Source organism: Tachypleus tridentatus, chromosome 9 (genome assembly GCF_004210375.1).
Source record: "Tachypleus tridentatus isolate NWPU-2018 chromosome 9, ASM421037v1, whole genome shotgun sequence".
Classification (NCBI taxonomy): domain Eukaryota; kingdom Metazoa; phylum Arthropoda; class Merostomata; order Xiphosura; family Limulidae; genus Tachypleus; species Tachypleus tridentatus.
In genome coordinates this window covers 7,970,740-7,994,681 of record NC_134833.1, presented here as the reverse complement: position 1 = coordinate 7,994,681, position 23,942 = coordinate 7,970,740, and the positions used below count along the sequence as shown (strand labels likewise).

Below are 23,942 nucleotides of genomic sequence, written 5' to 3'. Positions count from 1 at the left end.
CCTCAGATATTTAGACACATCCGTCCCCAAATTAGAACTGCTGACCAAAAAGAAAATAAACAGTCGACACCATCCGCCTAATTTAATAACCTTACTCACCGATTACTTAATATAACGCAGTTTTTCTTTCTATTATTATTTGTTATCAACTCCAATCACTATAGGGTTCCTTGTCTCTTTTCTCCATTAGAGCAACTGATTCTCATAAGGAAGAATTTTTTTCTTTTCGAATTACGCTCCACCGAATTAGTGATTCTCACCACTTACTGATATATATATACGCTACGCCGTATTACTGATTCTCACCACGTACTGATATATATATACGCTATACCGTATTACTGATTCTCACCACGTACTGATATATATATACGCTACGCCGTATTACTGATTCTCACCACGTATTGATATATATATACGCTACGCCGTATTACTGATTCTCACCACGTACTGACAAATATATACGCTACACCGTATTACTGATTCTCACCACGTATTGATATATATTTATATATACGCTACACCGTATTACTGATTCTCACCACGTACTGATGTATATATACGCTACACTGTATTACTGATTCTCACCACGTACTGATATATATATACGTTACACCGTGTTGCTGATTCTCACCACGTACTGATATATATATACGCTATACCGTATTACTGATTCTCACCACGTATTGATATATATATATACGCTACGCCGTATTACTGATTCTCACCACATATTGATATATATATACGCTACACCGTATTACTGATTCTCACCACGTACTGATGTATATATACGCTACACTGTATTACTGATTCTCACCACATATTAATATATATTTATATATACGCTACACCGTATTACTGATTCTCATCACGTATTTATATATATATACGCTACGCCGTATTACTGATTCTCACCACGTACTGATGTATATATACGCTACACCGCATTACTGATTCTCACCACGTATTTATATATATATACCCTACACCACATTACTGATTCTCACCACGTATTTATATATATATACGCTACAACGTATTACTGATTCTCACCACGTACTGATGTATATATATACGCTACACCGCATTACTGATTCTCACCACGTATTTATATATATATACCCTACACCACATTACTGATTCTCACCACGTATTTATATATATATACGCTACAACGTATTACTGATTCTCACCACGTACTGATGTATATATATACGCTACACCGCATTACTGATTCTCACCACGTATTTATATATATATACGCTACACCGTATTACTGATTCTCGTTATTCTCACCTGAATATAATTATCCAAAACTGGGTTAAGTAGATTATATTAAATATCCAAATCAGTAAATCTCGTGTCAACCACAGCCAGTATAAAGTCGGGATAGAGTGGCGTATATCCGAACTACATGATGTCACTGTTTGGTATTCGTAGGGGCCCGGCATGGCCAAGCGTGTTAAGGCGTGCGACTCGTAATCTGAGGGTCGCGGGTTCGTATCCCTCTCGCGCCAAACATGCTCGCCCTTTCAGCCGTGGGGACGTTATAATGTTACGGTCAATCCCACTATTTGTTGGTAAAAGAGTAGCCCAAGAGTTGGCGGTGGGTGGTGATGACTATCTGCCTTTCCTCTAGTCTTACACTGCTAAATTAGGGACGGCTAGCACAGATAGCCCTCGAATAGCTTTGTGCAAAATTCAAAAAACAAACAGGTATTCGTAGGTAGTATGACGTCATCAACAAAATTGATCGCTTAATGACACAGTATGTAGCAGCTCTTTATTTTACACTCAGATCATAAATATAAGTTCAAATTAGGGACTTAGAATTTTCAATTGCAAGATATTTCTTAAACTTAATTACATCGGTAAACCAAAGAATGTGTGTTTCTTTAGGCCAAGATCATCTTGAAAAACATGGATCTGTCAGCCCTAACATCATACTATTTATCAGTATGCCATTGTCTGGATTTAGCTATTCCTGAGCCTCGAACCCAAAGCATGCCATATAAAGGCTCCATCTATTGTTTGTTTTAAATTCAACACAAAGCTACACAATTGGCTATCTGTGCTCTTCCCACCTCGGATATCGAAACCCGGTTTTTAGCGGTGTGAGTCTGCATACATGCCACTGGAGTGCTCAACCCACTGAGTCAACCCCCGTTATCATTTACTGAAATCGTTTGAAAACTTCAGCCCACTCCTGTTTTCATTATTTGAACATTAGTATAATCTATGTGGTTTTATTTTTCAACTCTTGCATTATCTGCAAATGGAATCGAACTCTGGACCTCTTATACTTCAGTCAGACAAGTAACCTTCTAACTGTTAATACTAAGGCAATTTTATAACCACCACATAATCATCACCCCCACTGTGACCACGGAGAGTATCTCATGGCACTTTCAATCATTGGCGAAACATAAGAAGGAAGGTGTGACTTGAAGGAACTGAAGATTTTGTTATCATATCATTTATTTACTTTCATAACCACTTGGTTCAAAACGTATGATTGTACCAAACTTTCATGTCTTCTGAAAACAGTTTCGAACTCCTGATAACATATTTTATCTTCCCAATTTGGTACAACATTTATCAAATAGCTCACCATATTTATTTCACTTTAATATTTCCATTATTTGATCTAAAATTTCAACATCTTCTGTGAATCTTCACCATTTTAGTGATGAGATTCTTTACAATGGTTCCCCTACAAGTACTTCTTTTCACAACATGAATTGTAGATTCAACACTATCCTTCCACAGATTAACAGCATCCAATCTCCTACTTTCTTTCCAAAGTATTCTTAATATTATGTCCTTCAACACTATCCTTCCACAGATTAACAGCATCCAATCTCCTACTTTCTTTCCAAGTATTCTTAATATTATGTCCTTCAACGCCATCCTTCCACAGATTAACAGCATCCAATCTCCTACTTTCTTTCCAAAGTATTCTTAATATTATGTCCTTCAACACTATCCTTCCACAGATTAACAGCATCCAATCTCCTACTTTCTTTCCAAAGTATTCTTAATATTATGTCCTTCAACACCATCCTTCCACAGATTAACAGCATCCATTATCTTCTAACACCATCCTTCCAAAGTATTCTTAATATTATGTCCTTCAACACCATCCTTCCTTCCACAGATTAACAGTATCCAATCTCCTACTTTCTTTCCAAAGTATTCTTAATATTATGTCCTTCAACACTATCCTTCCACAGATTAACAGCATCCAATCTCCTACTTTCTTTCCAAAGTATTCTTAATATTATGTCCTTCAACACCATCCTTCCACAGATTAACAGCATCCAATCTTCTACTTTCTTTCCAAAGTATTCTTAATATTATGTCCTTCAACACCATCCTTCCACAGATTAACAGCATCCAATCTCCTACTTTCTTTCCAAAGTATTCTTAATATTATGTCCTTCAACACCATCCTTCCACAGATTAACAGCATCCAATCTCCTACTTTCTTTCCAAAGTATTCTTAATATTATGTCCTTCAACACCATTCTTCCACAGATTAACAGCATCCAATCTTCTAGTTTCTTTCCAAAGTATTCTTAATATTATGTCCTTCAACACCATCCTTCCACAGATTAACAGCATCCAATCTCCTACTTTCTTTCCAAAGTATTCTTAATATTATGTCCTTCAACACTATCCTTCCACAGATTAACAGCATCCAATCTCCTACTTTCTTTCCAAAGTATTCTTAATATTATGTCCTTCAACACTATCCTTCCACAGATTAACAGCATCCAATCTCCTACTTTCTTTCCAAAGTATTCTTAATATTATGTCCTTCAACACCATTCTTCCACAGATTAACAGCATCCAATCTTCTACTTTTTTTCCAAAGTATTCTTAATATTATGTCCTTCAACACCATCCTTCCACAGATTAACAGCATCCAATCTCCTACTTTCTTTCCAAAGTATTCTTAATATTATGTCCTTCAACACTATCCTTCCACAGATTAACAGCATCCAATCTCCTACTTTCTTTCCAAAGTATTCTTAATATTATGTCCTTCAACACCATCCTTCCACAGATTAACAGCATCCAATCTTCTAGTTTCTTTCCAAAGTATTCTTAATATTATGTCGACCATCTTTTCAGATATTGTAGAGGTGATAATCTCTGGTTGAGCAAAGAAATGTTTCTGTTCGTGGTACATGTAGTTTCATTTCAAATACAAATTATTATCACAAACATTAAACGGATTCAAACACTTGATTTCTCTAACTTGAAAGAAGCTGCTTTCTAACAAAATATTTTTTTTGCTTCACGAATTAATATTAGAGCATCAGTCTCAGTGTGAGAATCTCTAATTACAACATATAACAATTTAATTAATATTAGAGCATCAGTCTCAGTGTGAGAATCTCTAATTACAACATACAACAATTTAATTAATATCAGAACATCAGTCTCAGTGTCAGAATCTTTAGTTACAACATATAACAATGTAATTAATATCAGAGCATCAGTCTCAGTGTGAGAATCTCTAATTACAACATGTAACAATTTAATTAATATTAGAGCATCAGTCTCAGTGTAAGAATCTCTAGTTACAACATATAACAATTTAATTAATATTAGAGCATCAGTCTCAGTGTGAGAATCTCTAATTACAACATGTAACAATTTAATTAATACTAGAGCATCAGTCTCAGTGTAAGAATCTCTAGTTACAACATATAACAATTTAATTAATATTAGAGCATCAGTCTCAGTGTGAGAATCTCTAATTACAACATATAACAATTTAATTAATATTAGAGCATCAGTCTCAGTGTGAGAATCTCTAATTACAACATGTAACAATTTGATTAATATTAGAGCATCAGTCTCAGTGTAAGAATCTCTAGTTACAATATATAACAATTTAATTAATATTAGAGCATCAGTCTCAGTGTGAGAATCTCTAATTACAACATGTAACAATTTAATTAATACTAGAGCATCAGTCTCAGTGTAAGAATCTCTAGTTACAACATATAACAATTTAATTAATATTAGAGCATCAGTCTCAGTGTGAGAATCTCTAATTACAACACATAATTACTGTTATAAAACAATGATTATCATCACTTGTTTATTTGTTATGCAAATTAGGAATCCTTTTTTGAGTCCTGTGACCTCACATATGTGAAACAGCTTTAGATCTTTAAAGTTCATGTTATTTCATTTAAATATAGATTATTATAGATGTTCCATATCTGAAGACAACAGTGTTAACAAGGTTCTCAGGTGCATCTGTCAACTGTTTAAAACAGCATTCTATGTGATGTAAGTCTTTTTTTATGTGCTTGTAGTGACTTGACAGAATGTAACATGTTTCTTAACGGGTGTCACTAGATGGAATCTGGAATGTAAGGTACGCCACAAGAGGCATATCATACACACAAGATGGGATCTGGAATGTAAGGTACCCCTCAAAGGACGTATCATACACACTAGATGGGATCTGGAATTAAGATACCCCTCAAAGGACGTGTTTTACACATTAGATGGGATCTGGAATGTAAGGTACGCCACAAGAGGCATATCATACACACTAGATAGAATTCAGAATACGAAGTAACCTCCCCTAAATGCGTATTATACACACCAGATGGTATTCAGAATATAAAATGTTCCTCAAGGGGCGTGTCCCATACACTCGATGGAATTCAAAATACGAAGTTTTCCTAGATGGGCGTGTTCTACACACTAAAGGTATTCCCAACGTAAAGTGTTCCTCAAGAGGCGTGTCCTACACAACAGATGATATTGTAATCTGGTCAGCCGGTCGTGCTAGATGATTAATCCCTCTTCTTCGTCAATGCATGCACTAACTAGTTCAGCACAGAAACGTTGGGCGTTATCATTTGTTAAGCATCAGTACCTCACAGCATAGGGGTATATGATGTAGACCCTATAAAGTACAACATTCATGATACCGGGTGCAGAAATAACTACGTACACATTTTATTCCCACCATCACTGTATATGACAAGAACTGAATCTGATTCTATGTTCTCTCAAGTGAGTACACTTCTATGGATGGTTGTAGGATAAAATGCAACATATTAAAAAATGTATTGCTCCATGTGTAACTGTTTCACAGGCGGGTTGTTAGTGGAATTGTTAGAGCGATGATGTCGTTTCTAACCAACGTTGACACATTGTCAAAGCAAGTACCAAATAACCAAAGTTAACAGTTATTCACTTACTATTTGTTTTGTGGCTGTCTGAGAAACAGTACCATTGACTTAGAAGTAGTTCCAGTTTTTACTAATGACACTTTGATACCCTTAAACCCAATTCACTGCAGCCAGCTGTGGTTAACTGGATTTCAACTGCCATTCTTTCTGAATGAAACATCCAAATGTCTTCCTTAAACCCAATTCACAGCAGCCAGCTGTGGTTAACTGGATTTCAACTGCCATTCTTTCTGAATGAAACATCCAAATGTCTTCCTTAAATCCAATTCACAGCAGCCAGCTGTGGTTAACTGGATTTCAACTGCCATTCTTTCTGAATGAAACATCCAAATGTCTCCCTTAAACCCAATTCACAGCAGCCAGCTGTGGTTAACTGGATTTCAACTGCCATTCTTTCTGAATGAAACATCCAAATGTCTTTTTCTAGGTAAATAATAATTCTTGAAGTGCTTTGAACTCTGATATTCACCTCAAAGTGAAAACTGAAGTAACACTTTATCTCAAACTTACATGTATACATATAGTACAGGGTTTGGTTAACAGTGAACTAGGAGCCATGGTTCCCATTATCTGACCAGCCTGGGTCCTTACTGATGACCAAATCAAGACTCTCTAACAATCACGTATGCAGATGAGGTTCGACCGAGATTATGTTTATATAGTCATGACGCAGGTGTTTATGGTGTTTACCGGATTATGTTTATATAGTCGTGATGCAGGTGTTTATGGTGTGTTACCGGATTATGTTTATATAGTCGTGATGCAAGTGTTTATGGTGTTTACCGGATTATGTTTATATAGTCGTGATGCAGGTGTTTATGGTGTGTTACCGGATTATGTTTATATAGTCGTGATGCAGGTGTTTATGGTGTTTACCGAATTATGTTTATATAGTCGTGATGCAGGTATTTATGGTGTTTACCGGATTATGTTTATATAGTCGTGATGCAGGTGTTTATGGTGTGTTACCGGATTATGTTTATATAGTCGTGACGCAGGTGTTTATGGTGTGTTACCGGATTATGTTTATATAGTCGTGATGCAGGTGTTTATGGTGTTTACCGGATTATGTTTATATAGTCGTGATGCAGGTGTTTATGGTGTGTTACCGGATTATGTTTATATAGTCGTGATGCAGGTGTTTATGGTGTTTACCGGATTATGTTTATATAGTCGTGATGCAGGTGTTTATGGTGTGTTACCGGATTATGTTTATATAGTCGTGACGCAGATGTTTATGGTGTGTTACCGGATTATGTTTATATAGTCGTGACGCAGATGTTTATGGTGTGTTACCGGATTATGTTTATATAGTCGTGATGCAGGTGTTTGTGGTGTGTTTACCGGATTATGTTTACCGGATTATGTTTATATAGTCGTGATGCAGTCGTGATGCAGGTGTTTATGGTGTGTTACCGGATTATGTTTATATAGTCGTGACGCAGGTGTTTATGGTGTGTTATGTTTAATAATCGTGATTATGTTTACCGGATTATATATAGTCGTGATGCACCGGTGTTTATGGTGTGCAGATGTTTACCGGATTATGTTTATATAGTCATGATGCAGATGTTTATGGTGTTTACCGGATTATGTTTATATAGTCATGACGCAGGTGTTTATGGTGTTTACCGGATTATGTTTATATAGTCATGACGCAGGTGTTTGTGGTGTTCACCGGTTTTTACATACTCTACATTCTTATGATTAAACATTAACATTTGTGGCTGAAAACGTCGCATGTCTCCAGAAATACGCAGAACTAGAACACTTTGCATGTTGGTTGTACTTCACATAATGTGTTGGCTTTTGACCTTAGAAATGAAAACATTCTTTCAAGCATGCTATGTATGGGCCCATCCTCAGAAGTAGTAACCCACCTCAGTTTTGTTTAGATAAGTCTATCTATATATTTAATTTGCAGTTATTCCTTGTTAGATATAGCTCTCAGTTAGATCTGTCTAGTATTTCCTGTTCTCAGCATACCAGGCCCACGTGATTTCTAATTCCGCCACTATATCATCCTTCCATTGTCTTTTCCTTAAATCTTTCTTCCTATTCTAGTTGTCCATCTCTTTCTTCTTAATGTCCACTTATCATGTAAATATTTTCTTACGTGACCAGCCATTTCTATTTAGATCTCAGAGTTAACCTCACTACAGCTATGATATTTGTTATTAATTTATTCTTTTATTTCTTCATCTGTCTTGTTGTGCTATGTAAAGTATTTTCCTTTCTATGTGTAGTTTCTATCTTTTTCATTATCTCTCTTGTTATAGCCCATGTTTGGTTGTCATGTGTTAATGGTGTTACTAAACACTTATTTATATCCACGATCTCTTTCTACAAAGTAATGGGGAATCTCGATCCCTCCAAATGTCCTCGTGCATACTAAAACATTACCATATTACCTTTATTTTTACCATACTTACTTCCCTTGTTTTTCATTTTGAGGGTTTGTTCTAAACACTTATACCCTCACACTTTCTCTGTTTCTTCATTCCAACTATTATTGGAACATGTGTTATGATGGTTTGTCATTTATTTAGTTTTTCCATCATGTGTTTTTTAATTCTGCTTTATTTCTACTGCCATTCGTTCTCCAGTGACGCAGTGGTGTGTGTGTGTGTGCTGACTCACAGTGCTAGTATCGTTACAGATAGCCCATTGTAGAGCTTTGTCTTTAATTCCCAATAACAAGAACAAAATCACTGGCATTTAAACTGTTTAATGGTGTCCATATATTTGTTCAACTTGTAAAGTGAACCACATCATTTGTAAACCTTAAATCTGTTAATTGTAAGGTGAATCACATCATTTGTAAACCTTAGATATGTTAATTGTAAAGGGAACCACATCATTTGTAAACCTTAGATCTGCTAATTGTAAAGTGAATCACATCATTTGTAAACCTTAGATGTGTTAATTGTAAAGTGAATCAAATCATTTGTAAACCTTAGATCTGTTAATTGTAAAGTGAATCATTCATTTGTAAACCTTAGATCTGTTAATTGTAAAGTGAACCACATAATTTGTAAACCTTATATCTGTTAATTGTAAAGTGAACCATTCATTTGTAAACCTTAGATCTGTTAATTGTAAAGTGAATCATTCATTTGTAAACCTTAGATCTGTTAATTGTAAAGTGAACCACATCATTTGTAAACCTTAGATCTGTTAATTGTAATGTGAACCACATCATTTGTAAACCTTAGATCTGTTAATTGTAAAGTGAATCATTCATTTGTAAACCTTAGATCTGTTAATTGTAAAGTGAACCACATAATTTGTAAACCTTATATCTGTTAATTGTAAAGTGAACCATTCATTTGTAAACCTTAGATCTGTTAATTGTAAAGTGAATCATTCATTTGTAAACCTTAGATCTGTTAATTGTAAAGTGAACCACATCATTTGTAAATTTTAGATTTGCTAATTCTAAAGTGAATCACAACATTTGTAAACCTTAGATGTGTTAATTTTACAGTGAATCAAATCATTTGTAAATTTTAGATTTGCTAATTCTAAAGTGAATCACAACATTTGTAAACCTTAGATGTGTTAATTTTAGAGTGAATCAAATCATTTGTAAACCTTAGATCTGTTAATTGTAAAGGGAATCACAACATTTGTAAACCTTAGATGTGTTAATTCTAAAGTGAATCACAACATTTGTAAATTTTAGATCTGCTAATTGTAAAGTGAACCATTCATTTGTAAACCTTAGATCTGTTAATTGTAAAGTGAATCACATCATTTGTAAACCTTAGATGTGTTAATTGTAAAGTGAACCACATCATTTGTAAATCTTAGATGTGTTAATTGTAAAGTGAATCACATCATTTGTAAACCTTAGATGTGTTAATTGTAAAGTGAACCACATCATTTGTAAACCTTAGATGTGTTAATTGTAAAGTGAACCACATCATTTGTAAACCTTAGATCTGTTAATTGTAAAGTGAACCACATCATTTGTAAATCACATCAGTTAATGTCTTACCATCTATTTTTGTACTTTCATTCTCTAACTCAGTTTTGTCTGAACATTTTAACAAGGTTGCTGTAAACAGTATGAGATAATCGAATCACCCCTTTGTCTATCTTGATATCACTGGTGATATTTATTTACCAGATATGTTTTTGCTGCTGTATATATATATATATATATATTGTATCTTAGAACGCATGGTATGTGTATTAACACTTTTATTGATAAGGAGAGAACAACGTTTCGACTTTCCTAGGTCATCTTCAGGTCAAGATAACAAGAGTTTGCAAATGCCCGTTGCCAGACACATGTCTTAGGGACGAGAGTATAAACGGGTACAGGATTGTAGGGGGCGTTGCAGTTTGAGGTAAGGTTATTAATTAGTATAGATATAAAGGTGTTCCTTTATATTGGTTTAATTTTGGTTTTAGTTGCTGTGTAAATTTGGCTTCTTTGATTTGGCGTTTGTTTATATTTGTTTCCCTACTTATATATATATTTGTACGTATATCATAAGATTTTCATGTACGTTAGGTTAACACTTATTGTCGTTAAAGCGTTTAACAAATACGGTGTATTCTACAAACTCAAATTATGTTTGATTATCCATAACTCCCACACATAAAGGTAAGTTGTTTTCATTTGATATATCTGTTATTTATTTAGTTACATGTAAATTATCTGTTCTTAATAAACATTTCCTAAAGCTTGCTTGTTCTCTTGGTTAGTGTTTGTTCAAAATCCTTTCCAGGTTTTCTTGTAGTACGTTTTCTTGTTAATAGTTTATATAAGTGAGATAATAGGCTTACGGGTGTTAATTTTTCATACCTTTACCACTTTATCATTTTATTAGGTATCTTTTTAACTTCACTATTTTGTTAAACACTCTTGTTTACGCCTCAAAGTTTCAGTTCCATCTACTTCCAAGTTAAGTACAAAAACTACAACGTAACGAAACAGGGTTTTTAGCGTCGTACGACTTCCTGGTGAGCCACTCAGGGTCCCTACCTCGATAAGTACATAAATAAGTAATTACTGACTTTTTTATTTACTAAGACATCACTGATTATTATTTCATCACGGCGACTGTACGAGAAGTGTAAGTTTTTGTGTTTTTCTCAGTGTATTTGTACTTACCTGTTACCTGTTACCATTATGTCTGAACTAGCATACCGTACACCACTATTAACAGTACACGCTCACACGATCGTTAAGAAACTAAGGAATTTAAACCAACGAATTATTAATAGAAGAAATGACATTTATTTTATTCAACAATGTAGAAAAGAACAACTAACCCCTAATTTTGTAAAGGTAAAACTTTCAAAAAATTTTAATACATACACAAACATTATCCAAAATTTACAGAAAAAACTACTGAAAGCCATGTTGAACACAAAATACAAAGAACTACATGACTTACAAAAACAAAAAATGAATCTAGACCATCAACTGGCATGCTGCATTAAACCAGAGATTTACGGACTTATACAACGAAACATAAACCAAATCAATACTAAAAACGACAGAGACAAAAAGATCTGCCACAACAAAAACTAGAAAACTAAGATGCAAACAACAGAAAAGACACCAAAACGACAAACCGTTGACTAACCTCATAATTAACAGATCCGACCGTCAATTAAACACAGACGAGATACATCTACTTAACAAAGGACTCAACTTCGCTATAGCACCTAGGTACATTCCAACCATAGAAATCAAAACATGTTTAGAAGACCTAGCCAGGAGACTTGTGATACTTTCTACAGAGAACAAAAACAAGGAAACAACCAAAACAACCAACAGAAAGAAGACAACTTAGATAATTTTATTGACATCCAACAGCCAACCTTCCCAGGTAAAATTACAAATTTATATTTTCCAGAAACACCTAAAACAACATCTTAAACGATTTTTTCAAAGAATTTTCTCACAAAACCATCAACATAATTTCACAAAACAGAAAACTGAAAAACAACCTTACAAAAGAGACATTAATTGCATAAAAACCTAAAACAAGACAAAAACATAAAAATTCTAAAAGCAGATAAAGGTAACGCTATAGTCATAATGAACACGAATGAATACATCCAAAAATGAATAACATCCTATCAGACACGAACAAATTTAAACCAATACACACAAATCCAACAAAGACACACGAGACGCAACTGAACAAATTACTACTACAAATGAAAAAAAAGCCAACACAATTTCACAAACACTTTATTCCTACCTACGTAAAACCGACTCACGCACACCGCAAATATACGGCATCCCCAAACCTCATAAACCAGATTGTCCATTACGACCAATAATGTCCACATATGAATCGTTTAATTACAACCTTGGTAAATACATAGCATGGGCATTCTCCAAATATGTAACATCAGCCAGCTCATTTATCAAAGACTCTTTTAATTTCAAGTCTAATCTAAATCAACTTAATCATAAAGCCTTAATGGCCAGTTTCGATGTTATATCCCTCTTTACAGAAGTTCCAACCACTGAAGCCTGCAAGATAGCCTTAGAACTCTATATCCGAGACCCTAACCCAACTATAGAAATTCCCAGTAACCAGTTAGCAACCCTCATAGAATTCACCACGATAAAGACAAACTTCATGTTCAACAACCAAAACTATATACAAACAAACGGCCTAAGCATGGGCAACCCAGTATCACCAGTTCTAGCCAATATTTTTATGACACAAGTTGAAACACAAGCAATTAACACAGCATTACATCCACCACTATACTGGTATAGATATGTAGATGACACGGTTGCGGGATTCAAATCTACAGAACACATACTTAATTTTTTCAATCACATTAACTCTATACATCCCAACATCAACTTCACATGTGAACAGGAAGAAAACAATCAAATATCATTTCTTAACCTCAAAATTACAAGAACTGATACACAATTTCAAACAGAAATCCACCGAAAAATCACCCATACTGGACTATACATTCCTTGGGACTCAGCACATGAAACAAAACAAAAACTCAACATACTAAGAAACCAAATAAACACAGCCATAAAACTATGCTCACCAGATAAAATTAACGATGAATTAGACAAAATAAAACAATACTTCACCAACATCAATAAGTTTCCTCCACAAACCGTAGAAAACATTATACGCACACACCTACACAGAAAGCAAAATCAACCAACTAAAGTAAATACAGCTCACGAATCAAAAACCACGAAACCATATACTGCTGTATACCATATATTCCCGACATCAGCAAACAAATAACCAACATTTGGCAAAATTAGTAACAAAATATGACATTCAATTAATACCAAATTTATTCAAAACCCGGCACAAAACTGAGGTCTATACTATGTAAAACTACACTGACAAACACCACACCAACATTATTTATAAAATACAATGTGATAACTGCCACGACTTCTATATTGAGAAACAAGTAGAAAATGGAAACCAGATTCAAAGAACATAAAAGTCACCTTCACACGTTTTCGAACACTGCAAGTCAAATAAACACAACATAACCATAGAAAACACTCAAATACTAAATAAAGAAACAAACATAAACAAACGTAAAATTAAAGAAGCCTTACTTATACAACAACTTAAACCCAAAATAAACCAATATAAAGGAACGCCTTTATACCTATATTAATATAATAAATAAAATTATATATTCAAACATCTAATACCGCCCTCTACATTTCGACACACAGTTACACAACCCCCTTTCAAACATGTGGTCAGCTTCCGGTCAGTTACCTCTTTCTTTGTGAACCTGACGATGACCGAAGAAGGTCGAAACGTTGTTCGCTCTTCTATGTAAAGTGTTTTCTCAGCCCAAACGAGCCGTTTTTGCATATAAATTTCTCAACAAGTGGGTTTCTCGTCATCACTGGTTACTAAGACTGTGTTGGAATCTCTAACGTCAGAAACAAAGTCTTTCTATTCTTCTTGACACCTACACACAAGTTTGTCTCAAAAACGTCTTTCGTTAAGTTAACAATATTAACAGTTTGATTTGTTGTTGTTGTTTATTAACTTCGCGCAAAGCTACAAGAGGGCTATCTCCGCTAGCCGTCCCTCACTTAGCAATGTAAGACTAGAGGAAAGGCAGCCAGTCATCACTACCCACCGCCAACTCTTGGGCTACTCTTTTACCAATGAATGGGATTGACCGTAACATGGTAACGCCCCCACGGCTGAAAGGGCGAACATGTTTGGTGTGACGGAGATTCGAACCCGCCACCATCGGATTACGAGTAGAGTCTCTTAACCACCTGGCCATGCCAGCCCTAAAATAATATTAAAGACATAATATTTATGTTTGTAACTGACGATAAATATATAAATATTTGTCGTTTATGAAACAGGAAAATTATTTTATTGGTTACACCAATGATGAAAAACAACAAACGACAAAACGCTGCACAGTCGTATGGATAGACTTTCCTGTAACTTTGACATAATAAATATTTTTAACTTCGTGAAATTTAAATTAAATTGTTTTTAGTTAAATAAAATTTGTGAAATTGTTGAATAATATTTTTATATATTTTGGCTGAATGCATGACGACCTATAAGTATAGTTCTATAATTCTGTGTGTTCGTCCATCTCCACGAACATTCAGTCACGTGTAACTCCTATATCCGTGCAACAGTCTTTGTTTCTTGAATGGGTCGTTGTGCTTCAGTCTGCAGATGATTTGTGTCATTGAGTCACTGCGTCTCATTGCGCATGTGTGTAGGAGACAGGGCTGTGAAGAACATGTGGTAATTGTGATTGACTTAGCAACTGGATGAAGGGAATATTTACAAGTTTAGTTTGACGACAGTTGTCTCTTGACATGGAAGAACTATTTGTTTTTAGCATTTTGATCTTCCGAATTTAGCTCGAAGCACACATACATATTAGAGTTATAAGTAACTACTCTCTATAAGAAATGCTTGCTTGTACAGAGATATATTACGTCCACCACTACTGATATTTTGGGTTCACGGCGAATTCCCAACAATTCGAAAGTACAATACCATCGCGGAAAGTCTACCACTGCGGTAAGTCTATCACCGCGGTAAGTCTGCCACTGCGGTGAGTCTACCACCGCGGTAAGTCTACCACCGCGGTAAGTCTGCCACCGCGGTAAGTCTATCACCACGGTAAGTCTACCACCGCAGTAAGTCTATCACCGGGGTAAGTCTACCACTGCGGTAAGGCTATCACCGGGGTAAGTCTACCACCGCGGTAAGTCTGCCACTGCGGTGAGTCTACCACTGCGGTAAGTCTATCACCGGGGTAAGTCTACCACTGCGGTAAGTCTGCCACTGCGGTGAGTCTACCACCGCGGTAAGTCTACCACTGCGGTGAGTCTATCACCGCGGTAAGTCTACCACCGCGGTAAGTCTGCCACCGCGGTAAGTCTACCACCACGGTAAGTCAACCACCGCAGTAAGTCTATCACGGGGTAAGTCTACCACTGCGGTAAGTCTATCACCGGGGTAACTCTACCACCGCGGTAAGTCTACCACTGCGGTGAGTCTACCACTGCGGTAAGTCTACCACTGCGGTAAGTCTGCCACCGGTAAGTCTACCACCGCGGTAAGTCTAAGACAAGAGAAATGTGCCAAGGAAGGATATCAGTGCGACGAGACTGACGACTGAACCGAAGGACAACACATTTCGAGGAAGAAAGCCGTCAGTGCTGTGAGTGTAATAAAAACATTTTATGCAGTAGTTGTTATTTTGAACTAAGCACAAAGCCACACAATGGGCTATTTGTGATCTGCTCACCACGGGTATCGAAACCCGGTTTTTAGCGTTGTAAGTCCGCAGACATACCGCTGCGCCACTAGGGGGCTTATGCAGTAGAGTCTTAAAACAACAAGAGCTCAAACAACACTAAATATCAAACTAAATAGAACAGCACGTGACAAAAAAGGAAGCCATCCAATAAAAAACAACTTATATTTTAATACTGTTAACAATATAATACGCAGGGATTTGATACTGTTAACCATATATAATATACGTGGACTTCATACTGTTAACCATATATAATATACATGTACTTCATACTGTTAACCATATATAATATACGTGGACTTCATACTGTTAACCATATATAATATACATGGACTTCATACTTTTAACCATATATAATATACGTGGACTTCATACTGTTAACCATATATAATATACATGGACTTCACACTGTTAACCATATATAATATACATGGACTTCATACTGTTAACCATATATAATATATATGGACTTCATACTTTTAACCATATATAATATACGTGGACTTCATACTGTTAACCATATATAATATACATGGACTTCATACTTTTAACCATATATAATATACGTGGACTTCATACTGTTAACCATATATAATATACATGGACTTCACACTGTTAACCATATATAATATACATGGACTTCATACTGTTAACCATATATAATATACATGGACTTCATACTGTTTACCATATATAATATACATGGACTTCATAATGTTAACCATATATAATATACGTGGACTTCATACTGTTAACTACATATAATATACGTGGACTTCATATTGTTAAATATACATAATATACATGGACAGTATATAAGAAGTTAAAATAACGACAATGTTGAAAACACACATATCTACAATATATACAAAGTTAAAATAACGACAATGTTGAAAACACACATATCTACAATATATACAAAGTTAAAATAACGACAATGTTGAAAACACACATATCTACAATATATACACAGTTAAAATAAGGACAATGTTGAAAACACACATATCTACAATATATACAAAGTTAAAATAACGACAATGTTGAAAACACACATATCTACAATATATACAAAGTTAAAATAACGACAATGTTGAAAACACACATATCTACAATATATACAAAGTTAAAATAACGACAATGTTCATGACATATACCTACAATATATACAAAGTTAAAATAACAACAATGTTAATGACTTATGACTATAACATATACAAAGTTACAATAACAACAGTGTTGATAGGATACATATATACAATATATACGAAATTTAAATTGAGTAGTGTAAGACTAGAGGGAAGGCAGCTAGTCACCATCATCCACCGCCAACCCTTTGGCTACTCTTTTACCAACGAATAGTGGAACTGTTAAACAATTGGAAATCCTTATTTTTCTCTGTATCAGGCCCGACATGGCCAGGTGGATAAGGCACTTGACCCGTAATCTGAAGATCGCGGGTTCAAATCCCTGTCACACCTTTCAGCCTTGGGAGCATTATAATGTTTCGGTCAGTCTCACTATTTGGCCCAAGAATTGGCTGTGGGTGGTAGTGACTAGCTGCCTTCTCTCTAGTCTTACACTGCAAAATTAAGGACGGCTAGCGCAGATAGCCCTCGTGTAGCTTTGTGTGAAATTCACAACAAACTTGTCATGCACTGCTGGTTCAAATCTTGAGGACAATGAACATAAAGAATGCATTTTGCGTTGTTAGGCTCAGCCACTTATTTGAGTAGAGCTTCGAAAAATGAAAATGAGAAAAGGGAAAATAAAAATAAAAAACTTTTTAGTATTTAATAGGGAAAATGTGAACACTATGAAATTAGCCTAAATACTAGCTGGTAAAACGTTTAAGACCATACAAAAAAGAAGTCCTAAACAGGGTAGTTAATGCCCAACAAGAAGTCTCAGTTGTGAGTTATACGGCCGTCATTGCGAATAACTTCAAAAATTCGCTTTGACGTGGTCAATATAAGCCTTTGCAGAATGTTGGCTGGAATCTTATTCTAAGTGGTGAAGATGGCTTCACGAAAATCATGCACTGTTTGGAATTGATGTTCATTTCTATAGACTTTCCTTGCCATCCACCCCCAAACATTCTCAATGGGGTTCAGTTCGGGCGAATACGCTGGATGGTCCAAAAGAATCATGTTATTCGCCATGAAAAAAAGTCCTTTATCTCGCAGGCATTGTGGATTGCAGTGTTGTCCTGCTGAAAGATCCAATCATTTCCACACAAGTCAGGGCCTTCAGTCAATAAGAATGCTCTCTCCAACATGCCAATGTAGCCAGCTGCTGTTTGACGTCCCTGTATGACCTGAAGCTCCATTGTTCCATGGAAGGAGAAAGCACCCTAGATCATGATGGAACCTCCTGCACTGTGTCGTGTATAAAATGTCTCTGATGGGATACCCTTATCGTGCTAGTAATGTTAGAAGCCATCTGGACCATCCAAGTTAAATTTTCTCTCATCAGAGAACAAAACCTTCGTCCACTTTTCTACGTCCCATGTTTGGTGCTATTCAGCAAAGTTTAACTGAGCTGTTTCATGGTGTGGAAGGAGACGTGGCTTTTGAAGACGTTTAGGGTTTTTAAAGACTTTATGTCGTAAATGCCGTCGTATTATTCTTGAGCTGCATTCTGCGCCCGTTAGGGTTTTAATCTGGTTCGACGATTGGCTGGTGTCTTGCCGGAAACCCGTCAAATCGTCCTCCTCAACGCCGGCAAAATTTTCTTGGGCTGACCACTTGAAATTCTCGTTCCATATCTCTCAGGGTCTTTTAAGAAATTTGTAACAGCGGTTTTACTATGTCCAGTCTCACCAGTGATGGCACGTTGAAAGAGACCTTGCTTTTGTATTGTGATATATGTAGTTCTTATTTTTTCTTTTTTTTCTTTTTTAGCTAATTTGTTTGGTTTATTATATCAAAACCACATTATCAGATGGCGTTACATGATACGTGAATGGTCACAATGAATGCTTGTGATGAAATAAGTAACGTGGTTGCGAATGAAAATGATGAAAAATAATAGATCCTGCATGTTGTTTACAAGAAAACCTTAACGTTGGAAAGTATCTTTTATAACTTATGTGAAATAACTTGGCATAAAATATTGATTGTAGAAACTTAACACTAGGTTTTAACTTAAACTATTACTAGTGGAATTAAAGTTTTAAAGTAAAATATGTGTCGGTTTATATTTTCGTGCTTCCCGCTAGTACAGCGGTATGTCTCCGGATTTACAATACTAAAATCAGGGTTTCGATTCCCTTGGGTGGGCTGAGCAGATAGCCCGATGTGGCTTTGCTATAAGAAAAACACAAACACAATTATATTTTCGTACAAATAATTTATATAGTAATAACATTAATATGTTGACTGTTTGATAAGATTTCTCTTTCATTCGACACTAACCAGCAAAACTGATGCGTTGATTGGTGAGTGAGACTTTTCTTTCATTAAACAGAAATCAACATAATTAATGTAGTAATTGTTAGGTGGAGACTCTTCTTTCATCAGACAGTGATAAACAGAACTGATGCGTTAATTACTTTGAAACAGATATCTGCTTGTTATAAAAAATGAAAACTAGGCTTCTGGTTCATTGTTTCATGTTTATGAACCCAAGATTACAACTTTCAAAAACCTCTTGTTTGCAGTGTGAAGTTTAATCTCCTACACACAAGATCAATGGTTCCCAACCTTTTTTATGCCGTAAAAAATTTTAATATGTTCTCGCACCCCTCACAGTAATTATTTATTTAAGAATAAAGGTGAAGGTGGCCAAAACAAATTTTTATAATTAGATTTTAATGATATATAAACAAAAATGAAACATTTGGAAAAGAAAAAAATATTACAACAAACTAAAAGTTGCATAAATTCTACATGGCCTACAAAAAATAATTTTTCATCCATGCATGAAATGACATTTCTTTGAATTTGAAATGTTCAAATGTTCATGAGCCAATTTAAATTGAATGACTCTTTTGTTCCTCTTTATTTCTTACGAGTTTTTCAAAGCATGGCACAATTTTTGAATATATAGGACAGTACCCATAATATAAACAACAAAAAAAAAACAAAGTGAAATGTTATCTCGCACCCCCAAGGTTGGGAGCCACTGCACAAGATAATCATTTCTCTGATGGCTAGATCTGATTATTGAGACTTCATTAACGTACTTTTACCTTTATATAGTAATCGATTGGTGTAGGGTACCATAGTGGAAGCTAAAGTCGTATTTTAATGTGATGAAACGTTTAGGAAACCCTTCAACATGGCCATTAGAATTACAATCAATTAAAACTGCTTTGATGGAAGCATTTTGTTCATCTTTTCATCTCTGTGATATCCAGCAGTTTAAGAGAAAAACAAGAGTGTAATAATCTATCAACTGCACTCTATCTACTGTATCCAGTGCCAAAGAGGCTTTCTGTCAATGCTGGACCTCTTTAGGCTTATCTTAAGATTATCACTTGTACAGTGTAATGTTCTTACCTTTATCTTAATATTATCACTCATACAGACTAATGTTCTTACCCTTATCTTAATTTTTATCACTTGTACAGTGTAAATATTATCACTTGAACAGTGTAATGTTCTTGCCTTTATCTTAAGATTATCACTTGTACAGTGTAATGTTCTTGCCTTTATCTTGAGATGATCATTTGTACAGTGTAGTGTTCTTACCTTTATCTTAAGATTATCACTTGTACAATGTTATGTTCTTACCTTTGTCTTTAAATTATCACTTGTACAGTGTAATTTTCTTGCCTTTATTTTAAGATGATCATTTGTACAGTGTAGTGTTCTTACTTTTATTTTAAGATTATCACTTGTACAATGTTATGTTCTTACCTTTGTCTTAAGATTATCACTTGTACAGTGTAAGTTTCTTGCCTTTGTCTTAAGATTATCACTTACGTAATATAATGTTCTTATCTTTATCATGCAAGATCATATTTATTGTTAATTGCATATTTATTTGATGAATTTTGAAAAACTTTGGTGTACATAAAGTGGAAGTAAGTCGATGTACATATAGAAAAACAAACAAACGCTGCAAAGAATGATGCTATGGAAACAACTTATAACTTGTGAAAGAACAACAGGATATATACACTGCTGACCAAAATCTTAAGGCCAATAAACATAAAGAAAAAAATATGCATTTTGCATTGTTAGACTCAACCACTTATTTGAGTAGAGCTTGAATCAGACATTTTAACGAAATATGTTTAGTAAAGATTTGGTTGTGAAAATAGACTGTTTCTTTACTAGACTGAATGTGAAGTGATTTCTTGTTATGGTTAAAAACTACTATCAATCCTAAAAATCTCAGATATTATTTACGTAATCTCTAAAACCTTCTAAATACATTTTAAACATTTGTTTCCAATAAGACTTTATATTTTGTTATTTTCTAATAACCAACCGAGGGTCGAACCAGATTAAGGCTCTTACGGACGCAGAATGCAGCTCAAGAACAATAAGATAGGATCTACGAGAGAAAAGCTTTAAAAACCCTAAACGTCTTCAAAGGCCACGCCTCCTTCCACACCACAAAACAGCTTGATTAAACTTTGCTGAATAGCACCAAACATGGGACGTAGAAAAGTGGACGAAGGTTTAGTTCCCTGATGAGAAAAAATTTAACCTGGATGGTCCAGATGGTTTCTAACATTACTGGCACGATAAGGGTATCCCACCAGAGACATTTTATACACGACACAGTGCAGGAGGTTCCATCATGATCTAGGGTGCTTTCTCCTTCCATGGAACAATGGAGCTTCAGGTTAACAGGGACGTCAAACAGCAGCTGGCTACATTGGCATGTTGGAGAGAGCATTCTTATTGACTGAAGGCCCTGACTTGTGTGGAAATGATTGGATCTTTCAGCAGGACAACGCTGTAATCCACAATGCCCGTGAGATAAAGGACTTTTTTTCATGGCGAATAACATGATTCTTTTGGACTATCCAGCGTGTTCGCCCGAACTGAACCCCATTGAGAATGTTTGGGGGTGGATGGCAAGGGAAGTTTATAAAAATGAACGTAAATTCCAAACAGTGCATGATTTTCGTGAAGCCATCTTCACCACTTAGAATAACATTCCAGCCAGCCTTCTGCAAACGCTTATATCGACCACGTCAAAGCGAATTTTTGAAGTTATTCGCAATGACGGCCGTATAACTCACAACTGAGACTTCTTGTTGGGCATTAACTACCCTGTTTAGGACTTCTTTTTTGTATGGTCTTAAACTTTTGATCAGCTAGTATTTAGGTTAATTTCATAGTGTTCACATTTTCCCTGTTAAATGATAAAAAGTTTTTATTTTTATTTTCTCTTTTCTTATTTTCTTCTTTCGTAGCTCTACTCAGATAAGTGGCTTAGTCTAACAACGCAAAATGCATATTTTTTCTTTATGTTTATTGGCCTTAAGATTTTGGCCAGCAGTGTATATATGCACTAAGACAGTTAAAATCAAATCTGATGATACTAAGTTATAGGTGATTATTAGAATAATATTAATTTAGTTTGAAACAGTAATGACAGAGTTAATGTTAAGTAAAATGTGTTTCAATAACAAAAAACAAACATGAACCATAATATAAAAGGAAAATAGAGGCAATTTATTGTTGAGGTTTGACAGAACTACAAAACAAATGGTTGTAGTTTGTACTGAATATTACAGTTACTGATTATAGATTATATTGTTGTGTTTTCAAATATGAATTTTCAATATTTGACAGTTGAGACTTGTACATACGTAAGTAGGAAATATTAGACAGAAAAAGTAAGACAACATTGTTTACTTATAAACATATAAAATGTTTTGTTAATTGTATTTAAAGGTAATAATATAATACAATAACTATAATACAATAATATAATAAAATAATAATGTGATGATAATAATAATAATATAATATAATAATAATGTGATAATAATAATAATAATATAATATAATAATAATGTGATAATAATAATATTATAATACACCTCGTAGTCTTTTGTTGTTCTTATTTTCTTTCTTAAGAGATTGTGGTAGTAGTCGTATATTTTGTGAAAGTTTACAAATTGAAACAGTTTTACCTATAACATGTTTCAACAGATGGCACCCAATTTTTTACTTGAAATCAATGTTTTAGAGTAATCAAAATTCACATGATATAAAATCTCAGTCACGTACTTTAAATGATTCTTTACTCTAAATGATTGTGTACTTTAAATATTTCTTTACTTCAAATGATTCTCCACTTTAAATGAATATATACAGGGTGGCCCGTAAGTCCCTACTCATCCATATGTTATTATGTTATATTCAATAATACTAATGATGAGTTGAAGGCAGCTGTTACGGCGGTATTTGGAATAATAACCCCTGTTATGTTGAGGAAAATGTCTCACAGAACATGGCGTCGCATAATATTATGCAGCGAGAATGTGAAACAGCACACAGATACACAGGATATATGGATGGGTAGGGATTTACGGTCCATCCTGTACTTTAAATGATTCTTTACTCTAAATGATTGTGTACTCTAAACGATAGTGTACTTCAAATGATTCTTTACTCTAAATTAGATTACTTCAAATGATTGTGTAGTTTAAATGATTCTTTACTCTAAATGATTGTGTACTCTAAATTAATTTACTTCAAATGATTGTGTACTCTAAATTAGTTTACTTCAAATGATTGTGTACTCTAAACTATTGTGTACTTTAAATGATTCTTTACTCTAAATGATTGTGTACTTTAAATTAGTTTACTTCAAATGATTGTGTACTTTAAATTAGTTTACTTTAAATGATTCTTTACTCTAAATGATTGTGTACTTTAAATTAGTTTACTTCAAATGATTGTGTACTTTAAATTAGTTTACTTTAAATGATTGTGTACTTTAAATTAG

The 23,942-nt window shown here is 34.6% G+C and overlaps 1 long non-coding RNA gene across 3 annotated transcripts in view; it reads left to right on the top strand.

The window, feature by feature from the left end:
- Nucleotides 1–10,732: 10,732 nt before the first annotated feature.
- The window catches only part of LOC143224725 (uncharacterized), a 29,192-nt gene continuing 15,982 nt past the window's right edge, over nt 10,733–23,942 (top strand). The window contains exon 1 of one of the 3 annotated variants that reach the window (XR_013013418.1): nt 10,733–10,845. This is a non-coding gene — a long non-coding RNA (uncharacterized LOC143224725). Of the gene's footprint in view, nt 10,846–22,545; nt 22,825–23,198; nt 23,513–23,942 lie in introns of those variants that run through there. The other 2 variants (XR_013013416.1, XR_013013417.1) reach the window with 2 other exon arrangements.